General features: G+C 39.4%; 1 long non-coding RNA gene across 1 annotated transcript; it reads left to right on the top strand.

The window, feature by feature from the left end:
- Positions 1 to 3,071: 3,071 nt before the first annotated feature.
- On the top strand, positions 3,072 to 10,630 carry LOC122641415. Its single transcript, XR_006329899.1, has 4 exons — positions 3,072 to 3,150; positions 7,185 to 7,188; positions 9,270 to 9,277; positions 10,621 to 10,630. It is a non-coding gene; the product is annotated as an uncharacterized LOC122641415 (long non-coding RNA).
- The last annotated feature ends 1,222 nt before the right edge of the window (positions 10,631 to 11,852 follow it).

Here is an 11,852-nt window from a genome sequence, read left to right as displayed (position 1 = left end):
TACCCCCTGGGCACTCTCTGAACGTTGGGCTCCCAAGAGAGTAGCTCAGTCCGTTCATATTTGGCTAAATATTTTCGGGCTTATGCTTATAAATTTTTATAACTCTGCGTAATGATTAAAAATGAGTGAATTCAATGAGAACATTTTTGTGTAAAATCTTTACTTATATCTCCATTCACCAACATTGGCATAAAAAAGTAAGAATGGATAAATAACATATAAATCGAGGGCTATGTGGATCCTCGGATATATATGAAATGGAATAAAGATGGACTAAACTACTTATGGAAGTAACCACAATTAACATCACTACGGTTGGACTATCGAGCACGGGGTCAGAAGTGAATTATGAGTTGGACCAAGCAAGAACCAAACAAGGAATGAACACCTATTTGTGGCACGAGTAACAAGCAAGTCTTTCTGCACCCTGGCTGATCTTAGACCAAAGAAACAATGGTCAAGCTGATCTACAACCACTATTATGTGTTTGTGATCTACGACCACCCTGAGTAAGGCTTTTTTTACTACAACCCTAACAGAGTCAAGGCACTGGTGGTAGTTGATCAGCTAGCTCATAGTTGCTTGGTGGCATTAGTGCTAACGCAGTAGTTTGATTTAGTTTGGATAAGTTTCAAAAATCAGATTGGAAATTGATTAAATTTCTATATTTGAATTAGAATTTATGATGGTTGATTTTGATTTAAGCCAATTATGTACGATGAAAGCTGAATCAGTCAAAAATAGAGGAAATCCCACTTTTTAGCTATTATTTTCTCTCTTTGATTACATATTTACACCCCTCCACAAAAAAAAAATGAGAGTAAGCTATTGAATAATTATCACCTCCAATTCCTTGTCCACTTCAATTTTCTCCAATTCCTCATATAGGAGCGGAAATGACCACCCTACTCCACCTTGGGCAATGTGTTCAGGCAGGGGGTAAGGGGTCATTTCCGCTCCTATATGAGGAATTGGAGGAATTGGAGCAGGCAGAAATTGAAGGGGATAAAGATTCGTAAACTACTCCCCTTGAAGAAAAAAAAAAAGGGTAAATTACACTATTATCTTCTGAAGTTTGTATTAAATGCAGAGCGACCCCTTATGTTTTTAAATTATACAACCATACCTCTGAGTATACGGCAAATGAACGATATTAAATAATACATTTTAAATACCAACTTTGCCTTCTTCTAATATTCTGATAATACTCAATGGGAAATTCAAATTTTACTCTTTCTGCTCCTCTCTGGCCGATCTGCAAGGGAGGAACTCTCTGAAAGTAAAGGGCATAAAGACGAGAGCAGATTTCTGCTTGCACTGCCGCTCCAACCTCTGGATTTCTGCCTGCTCTCGTCTCCTTGCAAATCTGGTCGATCTAAGGAAGTTGACCAAAGGGATAACATGGTCTTCCAAGCTGCAATCCAAAATGCTTGGTCCCTGCAGAGGATATTTGCAAGATTAGGGCCTGAAATCCCCATGTTAGAGAAAAATTTTAATTTGGGTTGTAAGGTATTGTCAGGATTATCAAAGAGCAATGATGGGTACATGGTAATGAGCTTTGAGATTTGGGGTTTGGGCAATTCATAGGTGTCAAAAAGTGCAAGGACTGTCTCAGATCTGCTGGTGTCGTTGGTTGTGAAAAAAACCTTTTGACAGGCTACGAGAGATAAATCTGAGGACAATCCGGAAGGTTGGATTTTGGCATTTGAGATGGATCTTAGAGATGGGTCTTGAAGAATAGGGATATTGGTTGATGAATCTGGATAAGAGCCGTGTCGCCGTCTGCATTTCTTACCTTACTAAACCAGAAGAGACAACAAACTTTTTCAATTTTCCCTTTCCTTTTTAGGGCAAATCTTGTTGACCAAATAACATTTGTAAAATCGCAGAGTACATCAAACCAGCAGACCCTTCACGTCTCCGTTTGGAATTTCTGCTACGGGAAGAGGGGACTCAGTTAGAGAGAGTCTCTGATTCTTTAAAGACAAGAAACTCAAGGCAGATGATATTAATTAACACCACCAACTGAGGTAGAGGATGAGAGATTTGACGATCACGCGGACCCAGTAAAAAACTCGTGTCTTTCTCTGAATTTGAGAGGGCCGGAGAGTTGTAGACGAGGAAGGAACAAAGGGAGAGGGAAGGGAGGGAGGGTGGGGTGGGGTGTGGTGGTGGTGTTGTTAGGTTGCAGGGGGTAGGGGTAGGGGCGGGTGGGTTGGGTTGCAGCAGGTGGTGGGACCAGTGGGGTTGCAAAGAAGAAGAAGAAGAAGAAGAAGGGATGGTGATGGGGTGGGTCCCATTAAGTCCAGGGTAAAATTAGAAAAAAAAAATTTGAGCAATTAGGGATATATTAATCACTTTAAATCATGAATTATCAATACCGTACTATTTAGCGGGAATGATATTACGGAGTGGGGTTGTCCGTAACAACTAACCAAACCTCAGGGGGTGTGGTTGTATAATTTAAAAACATAAAAGGTCATTTTGTATTTAATATAAACCTCAGGGGGTGACAATGTAATTTTTCAAAAAAAATATCTATCGTTTTCATCTTCATCTCATTTTCCTCCAATTCTGATTGATTTCCAACCAATTCAAATTCGGATTGATGGTGGCTTAAACATAATACGTGGTAAGTTCCAATTGGATAATGGACTGTGGGAAGAAAAACATAAATTTTGACCACTGCAAATCATATTTTATCCTCAATTTTCAAAAAGTAGTTTTTAATAGACAAAGGGAAAAAAAAAGCACACGACGCTGGTATGCAGTTTCTTGCGCATATCCTCTCATATCCCACCCATGGACTCCACATTCTCTCCTCACGATTTGTCACCAATATTGGTGCAAAACTACACTCTGACATCTAATGAAAACCCTCTCCCTAAAATAAATTTTCTTGTAGATATCAAGATGCTACAAACTTGTTTTGAGTCTTGTTTCTTCTTTATTTTTATAAGTAGGTCAGAAAATGCTTTGAAGACGAAGTCTGTAAGAGAAAGGCCGAAGGTCCTATAGAGACAAAATAAGGATTGTTGAAGTTCGAGAGATCGAAAAGGGATTTGAGGGCTAGAGTCGATGAAGACTTGTGGAAGACGTTTCAGGGTCTCAGGCATTCAAGTTTTAGTTTTCACCTGAGAAATTTCTTCGGTAATTAAGGGGTTGGAAGCTCAAGCGCTATATGTTGAAGTTTCCTGCGACTGTTGCACATAAGGTGTTCGATACTTTGTCTAGCTGAGCATATACGCTCTTGACCTCGTGCTGCTGTTTTGCTTGTTTCTGTTCTACCTAGAAATCAAGTTTGCTTGACAGAAACCCTTCTCCGCCATTTGTGCATGTTTTTTTATCCGCCGTTTGGGCGTGTCTCTCCTCCGTCGTTTGTGCGTGTACTACTTCTTTTCTCCTTTTTTGCTCCGTTCACCATGATCCTTGGACTCGTTGGTGATGATACCGACGATGATGACGATGAACCCACCCCTTTTTTCAAGGTTCATTACCGCCCCGTCTTTTCCATTTTCTTTGTTTGTCTGTTTGCTGGTGTTGTTGACCCAGGTGCTGGTGACACTGAGTTTATCGTCGACTCAAAAATTCCAGCCACTGTTCTACCTTCACCATACCTGTCCTATCGCCGAACGAATCTCCACTCGCCGATCCAACAGATCCTTGAAGATCTGTTCGAAAGTAGGTAGTGACAACATTCCAGATGGTTTTTTAACTGTCTATTGAAGCTCCACTCGTCGATCCAACAGAACTTTGTCTTTTTAGCAGGTTTGTTTGAAAGTAGACTGTGGCAGCGTAGCGGCACGCATGGGGGGTCTGGTGTTCTTGGTTTGTTCGGCGTGTATGGGCCCCCCTCTATTGGCATGTATGTGCATGCGCTTATCTTTGGCTGTGTCTACAGCTTTTTCTCTAGGGCTATGATTGTGATCCATCCCCTCCTCTGGATGATCAAGTCAATGGCATGTGAGACTGGGTCAATTTCCACTCCTTGGTTTTGAATATCGTATATCCATATCTTGTGTTTATCATGCTGTCTATCTATCTTATGTATTTTGTTTTCCTTTGTTTGGCATTGGGCGCGCATGAATGAATAACCCTCTTTTCTGCCAAAAAAAAAAAAAAAAAGTAGGTCAGAAAATGTACATGTCCATTCTATTTTGAAATGGTTTGTGAGTTACCTTTATCAGGGACTCTGACAATTTTTTTTTCTTGAGGATCTCCTATAGATTGTACATCTCTTCTTGCTCTATGAAGCTTTATAAAATTTCTCCCTCAGTGGATTTGTTAAAAAAAACAAGAAAGCGAGATTATCTTATGTTTTCTATTATACTTAGTTAATAATTTTTTTGAGGGTGGGGGAGGAGGATTGAAGGCTATTCCTAGTCATCTACTCATGTGTTTGTTAGTTTAGTCAAAGATTCAATCTCACTCGATTTTTCTAATGATGGAATTTGCTCTCAAAGATACTAATGTATGACTATACTTGTAATTTTCTTTAGGCTTCCTTATTTTCTTTTTCCTCTTCATTTATATTATATAGGAAAAAGATCTCTACTTGGTGGTGTTTTCTATGTCCTGCACTATGAGATGACGCCTCTATCCCCTGGGTAGATACCCAGACGTGCTCACCCAGTGGCCTAAATGCTTGTGTAGAGACTATGCCACCAAGTAGAGATCTCTTGCCTATATTATATATAGAAATGATGAGACATACCCACCTGCTCCTTCTACGCCACATCTTTGTTTAAATAAATCAATTGATGGCATAAGATATTATTTTTAAAGAAAGTAGAATGGTGAATGAACAACTAATTGTTTTACCTATTAATTTGAAGGGCAAGAGAACGCTAACCGGTCGTGGAACCCTACACCAACATAGTAGCCAATGAAAATGCGCATAGAGGCATTGGTTTGAATACGATTTTCGATTTCATTGGGGTTAAACAGTCTTTTTGTGCACAAAAGGCATTGATTTGTGTCTAGGCGTAGGAACTACGCTAACAACGCAACTGGTTAGCGTTCTTTTTCCCTAATTTTAATATTCCAGTTCTACTTGTAATTTCATTAGAATTCATAACATGTGACTTGTTTGTCTTTTTAGTCCATCTGCGTAGATCAGATTATCAAATTTCAAATTTTATTCATAAGTAAGTATTCTACTCTCATGTCAAATTTCAATCAAAAAAGTTGTTTACAAGTAGCATGCCAAATTTTAATGGGATTGACTTAAATGACACCTCTATAGGTGTATTTAGCTTGACAGCTTCTATTGATTGACCCTTGTCTTATTCTGAAAAGTTAAAAAGAGTTTTAAAAAATAATCGTCAAAAAAAATATCTGTATCGTATCAAGCTATCAGCCTATCCATATCAATTCGATATTGATACAAATCAATTGATACCTACAATTTGATACCAAATCCTAAAACTGTATTTTCATTAAAAATATAAAAATCCTAAAATTGTACTATGAGTTTGCAGCAAAGCTGTGAGATCCAGGGTTTAAGGAATCAGTATCCAGACTGGCTGCGATATCAATACCTGACTGGTACTATATTCGTGATACATTATAAATAAAAGGTAAAATGATCAAAATCTATGTTGGTATTGATATTTTTTTGGACAAAAACGTTCGATACAATCAATCTAGATCGATTGATGCCTATCCAAATTTATTTTTTTGTAAACTTCCCGATACAGTTCCTATACCATGAGCTAAAACTATGATGAGATACAATGGCCGTCCAACCAACTCCAGATGAGTCGAGAGAGGTTGCACAGACTCATAATTATTACAAGGTATGGATAGTTCCGTACTTCCGTAGCAAAAAGAGGACCTACTAGAACAAGACAAGAATCCTATGGAAAGAAATAAAGACTGTTCTACACAAGTTGTTTCACATATTACACCGCTTGTGTGTACAAAAAGATTTTAATTTTATGGGAAGTAGTTCTCTGTCCGCGAGTGTGGCTTACGTTAGCACTCCCATGTGTCTATTTCTCTCCTCCTTAAAATAAGGGGGTAGAGGTGTCTTTTCACATGGAGAGGAGAGAGATAGACTCATGGGAGTGCTGACGTAGGCCACACTCCCGGATAGAGAGCTTTTTCCCTAATTTTATAAACGAAAAAAATCAATCATTTTTGGGTACTGTCCAGAAATGTGGCTCTTGTGTCCATTGTCCACATGCAAGATGGGGCGAAATGACTACCCCATCTCGTGAAAGGCGAAAATCTTACTCGTATTGATGCTTCTATGAGCACTTTCATTGGCCTTTCGTGATAGTGCAAAGACCATGCTCTTGCTCCTGGACAAAAAACACATTCCCAACATTTTTATTACAAGAATTGCAAAAACCTTACCAAACCTAATATTTTTTATAGAATATATAGCTAGACAATTGAAAAAGGAGAAAGTTTTCCTCTACCCATAGAGGAGATTCACCCACCACCCTAGGGTTTACAAACCCCTAAAGGATTTTAGTATGTTCCTAAAATACCCTTTAGATGTCCTTTCTCGTCCTCTGGCCCTCCCCCCCACGGGGAATGAGGTCTTATTCAAGTTCGGTTCCTCTGGACGTACCAACAGGTGAACATACATGTGACAACCAACCACCTATCTTATTTTTGCCATTTACAAGGGGACGAGGGGTATTTATGGAAACAAAATTAAAATGTGATTGGCTGTCACATGTACGTTCACCTATTGGTACGTGCAGATGATCCATTCTCATCTTATTCACCATGGGTGGTGGAAAATTGGGTCCACTGAAAAAATAGAAAAAGCAATGAAAAAAAGTTATTGAACAAATACATATTGTAAACTGTATTGACTGAGTTAACAACTGGTTGCTCGGTTGATGGTGGCTTGCCAATTGAAGTGCATGTTTCCCAGGAGATCATAGAATCGACTGGTGTCAATATCAATTGAAGATAAAATGATCCAAAAAATCAATTTTTTTTATCTAAATTTGAGGGTAAAATGATTGGTTCCAGCCTAATACGCCGATCCATATCAGTATTAGTATCACAATCAGAATTCGGTGGTGTCGGTGTCAACCGATACTGTGATTTAAATCCATAGTTAAAACTTCTCTATAACCCAGATCATCCCTAGGCTTTCTTCCTCTGTTCACCACAACCTCAAGAAAATGAACAATAACAAAATGATTAAAATCCAAAAATAGGTTGGTAGGCTTTAAATGCAAAGATAAAAAGGATTTAAATGGGCTCGGTTGATTTCGCAGATTAACCTAAGCCCAACCTAGAAAGAAGTCCAAATTGGGCCTGGGTTTTTCTGAGATGGGCTTTGGGCTTAGAAATAAAAATATGAGGTTCCTCGAACAATCCCTAATAAGTAATGACAATCCACTAATTAAGGCTATGTTTTGACATGGTTACTTTCTATCCTTAGAAATCTAAGGAGATTGATAGCTGCCGCCCTTTACGCATGAAGATTCCTGGCATTAAAATAGTGGAGCCCACTGTGGGAGCCACATCCACGCAAAGAGTGAATTCCCATTGTTGTGGTGACATGGTTCGTGTGCCTCAAAGAGTTTTTCTTTTTCTTTTTTCTTGGGAGCGGTGGTTGGGCAAAAAGTACAGCTGACGGTGCACCACGCATTTGGGGAATGTTTTAAAACAGAAGCACTTTAAGGTACGAACAACTGCTTAGCTCAGTTGGTGAGCCATGGTCTGCTTCATGCTCATACTCATCAAGAGGTCTCAAGTTCGAGTCTCTTGACTGGTATCTTATCTCTTCCCCGGTTCGATCCCCCCCTTCTATCAACCATATATGTAAAAGCTCCCAATTAACCAAAAAAAGTACTTTAAGGTACCAACTGCCTAACTCAGTTGGTGAGCCGTGGTGCGCTTCATGCCCATGCTCACCAGGAGGTCTCAAGTTCGGAAAATTCAGTTATTCGATCCCAAAAATCTTAGAATCACCTGCTTTGAAACGTTGAGAACCAGGCCAATATCGATATTTGATCAGTATCAGATCGGTGGTACTAACACAGTAAAATAGTTAAAATCTATGTTGGTATTGATATCTTTAAGGGCAAAAACGTCTAGATCGAAATGCATTGATATTGGTATCGAATTTTTTTGGGGTTCAAATATTAAGGGGTGATGTTCTCTATGCTGCAGTGCAGCTTGCGCCTAGACACATGAGCCTGCCATTCAGGGGGCAAGGTGGTCATTTTGCCCACCCCCATGTGTCTGGGTGCAGCCTGCGCCACAAGCATAGAAAACATTGTCCTAAATATTAATATCGATTTTGAAACAAACTAATGGTGTCAATCTAGCATTTCCCACTTTATAAACTATTATGGAATTTTCCCCACAATATATAAACGCTGCCGCTACTAAGATAGGAATCGATGCCAAGTCTTGCTAGCAGTAACCAGCTAAGGGTGTCAATCAATTGGTTGGACTAGTTTCGATTTCACCGATTTTAGTGCGAGAATGAGCGAGTCCAAAACCAATCCAATAAGGGTACATTGGTTTCGGTTTAGTTTTGATTTCGTATCAAATTTTCTTATCGGTTCAGTTTTCCAAGTAAATATATCCCTAAGTATGGGGGAAAAAAAGCATATTTTTAATAATGAATTTCAGACTGGTATCGATTTCTTATCGGGTTATATTGGTTTGGGTTTGGTTTTAGATTGATTTTCTAAAGTTGATTCAATTTTTTACCAGTTTCGATGTGATCCAGTTTGGAAACTGTCGTAAAAGCCCAATCCAAAAAGATTCAATAGGCTTTATTTTGGTTTTTGTTTCAGGCCAATTTCGTTTGATTCAGTCTAGGGTTTGACACTTCTATAGCCAGTAGCCAGCGAATTGGGATCAGCTACCCACATGGGGAGTAGAGGAGACAGATCCCAACCCTCCATGAGCTGTGGGATCCACGTCCCAAAGGATTCAGATCTATCCCCACCGTCCCCAAATGAGGAGCAGATCCGGACTCGCAGGCAACAGCCAGAGTCTTTAATTCTTTACCAATAAGTCATGACAAACATGATGATATAGTACGTTTTAAGATTACTATTAGACGCTTTTGAAAACGTTTTACATATTTGGATCGTGACCGTTCAGCCAACATTTCCAATCATAGTGTCTTTGATTAATTATCACATTAATTGGTGATTTGAGTTTATTGGATTAGATTTCTCCTTACTGTTAGAAAATTGGGGGAAAAAAATGATCATTCTAGACTTTATATGGATTTAGATATAGATATCGGCCTTTACCTAAAAAACAAAAAAAAAAAGGGGTATCGGTATCGACAGTGTGTGATATCAATACATATGGTTAAAAAGTTATTTTTTTTAACAGGAATTGACCCTATACAAATGATCCATATCAATATCGACATTGATGACATCGATAGTCAATTTTTAGACCATGTTTGGATGTCAAGAAAATAATTCAAAGAACGTTACTTGAACGTGTGGCTTTTGTGCCTAGACACAGAAACGTGTAGAAGTAGGAAATTATCTCCTCTAGTTCCCTATCCAGCCTAATTCTCCAGTTCCTCTAATAGGGGGTGGTGGATCCCACCTGGGCAGAGTGTTTGAGCAGGGGGTAGGGTGGTCATTCCCACCCCCTTGTTAGAGGAACTGGGCCTGGCAAGGAACTGGAGGTGATAAAGATCCATGAAAGTATTACCCTTCCCCCCCCCCCCCCATACATAAAATAAAAAAAAAATTACATCTATGTTGATGCCTATGCGTGCATTTTCATTGGCCCAAACATTGGTTCTAAGTTTACCAATAAAAAATGTTGGTACTAGTGGTACACAACCAAACAACGGTCTCTTTCCCCAATCTTTATTACAGAAAAGAGAAAAGGATGGCACACCGTTAGTGTATTGTAAATTAGGACCCAATGTATTTATCACTCTACCCACTTTGAGATGACCCTGCTCCTTCTATATGATACTCCATCTCATTAACCCATTGGTGTCGTCTGCTAACCTTCTTTCGAACAAGAAATTTATAATCCTAAAAAGAAAGTGAAGGAGCCCAACGCCAGGGAGTGCCCAAGAGGGCATCCAAGGGTTGGATTGTGCTGCACACATTCCGGTGTGTGCTAATCAGCCATCGGGATGTTTGAGATAGAGCCCAACCATTGGATGCCCGCTGACACTCCATAGGCGCTCGGCTCCTGGAGAAGAGCCCGATCCGAAGAAACCACCCAAGAATCTAAGGTTAATTTTGTAATTTTTCTTCCTTTGGAGCTTACTGAATAATAATCCAAGAGAAAGAGGCCAACCGCATCTTTGATGCAATACACTATCCTCCGTGTTACTCACTACAACGGCGTGCTCTGGTGTATAAATTGATCAAACGCTCAGATTCTTGCCTGTTGTCAACGATGCCAACATTTATGATCGATGACAAGTCAAAGAAGCGAGCTCAATCCCATTCAACGGTCAGGATTGGAATATAGAAAATGGACCCACAATACAAAGTAGGGATTGGAATCACGGAATCCAAGGATTGGAAGCAACGCAATTAAAAGGTTCTAAAACGAGTCAGCAAGTTGAAGGACCAGAGTCTTGCCGTCTTTCATCACTTTCTTTCTTTCTTCTATTTCTGTTTTTTTAACAATAAACAATAGCATCTCATCTGCATCTGCGCAGGCACCTAACCCACCATAACTGTTCTACCCTCTTTCGGGTAGAAGCAAAGACGGAATAATGACGACGATGAGATTTTTTGTTGAGTCTTATAAAGTTGAAATCAGCAATTGGATGATCTTCGAACCAAGAGGGGAAGCCTGGGGATAATTTGATAATTGTACTCGTTCTTGGGTGGTTGTCAAGCGCGGTTAAAATGAATCGCAGTTGGGTTAGCAGATGGAGTTTATAGAGCTGTAACCTTCGACAGCTAAATCCACCGGGTTAGCTTCTCTCATGGGTTCTTTCGAAATCGGGGTTATAATCGCTGTCTGCAAATGGGTATGTGAAAACATGTCCATTGATAGGATTTTGCAGGTATTATTTTAAATTTTTTTTTGTGTGGGAGGGAAGGGGAAGGGGTTTTCCCGGATTCTTCTGATTAGACTGATTGTTTGATTGACCGATCTTTGTGTGTTTAGAAGTATGAATTGGGTATTGTGTGAGGTGGCCATGAGATTCATAGAGGGCTTTGCATGTCAATAATGTTCTCTTACCTTTTTTTTTTTTAATGGTTATGTAGAATTTTAAGGGTAATTTTCTCTTATTGACATATATATGATGCTTAATCTACTGCTATGATGAACTCTTGAGTTTCCTGAAGTGAGTCTCGTCTATTTTCTGTTTTGTTGAGATGGTCTTAGAGCTATGCTGGCTTTTGCCCAAGTCCTGTAGAGATCTATATCCAATTGTGTCTGGGAAATTTTATACTAATTATTTTCAGGCATCACGGTTAAGTTTGAAGGGTCGGAAGTCCACAAAGATTTGATTTTGGAAATTGATCATATTTCTTGTGAGCTATTACTAATCTCATGGATCCTCTATTCTAGCTAAGACATTGGTGAATGGTCATCACATGGAACCATAATCTGGGCATTTAAGAAAGGGTCCTTAAAGACTTCTAGTACATTCTTAATTATTTTGAAGGGACAGAGAGAATTGAAATCAGGTTAATCTTTCAGCAAGCATTGAGTTTCTTGGAATGATATAGAATTGAAATCAGATTAATGTTTTCAAAGATGTGCTAGGGCGTTCCCTGCAAGCAAAGCGCTACACTTTAACCTTGGTGTAATGAATACTGAGCAAGAGTTAGCTAGGGCGTCCCCTATAAGCGACGCTCCGCATTGGTGTCTGGATGTGATGACAAGTATTCAACGGTTCTTGCACCATGGAC

The sequence above is a fragment of the Telopea speciosissima genome, chromosome 10 (assembly GCF_018873765.1).
Source record: "Telopea speciosissima isolate NSW1024214 ecotype Mountain lineage chromosome 10, Tspe_v1, whole genome shotgun sequence".
Taxonomy (NCBI): domain Eukaryota; kingdom Viridiplantae; phylum Streptophyta; class Magnoliopsida; order Proteales; family Proteaceae; genus Telopea; species Telopea speciosissima.
The sequence above is the reverse complement of the archived record's forward strand: the minus strand, read 5'-3'. Positions and strand labels throughout refer to the sequence as shown.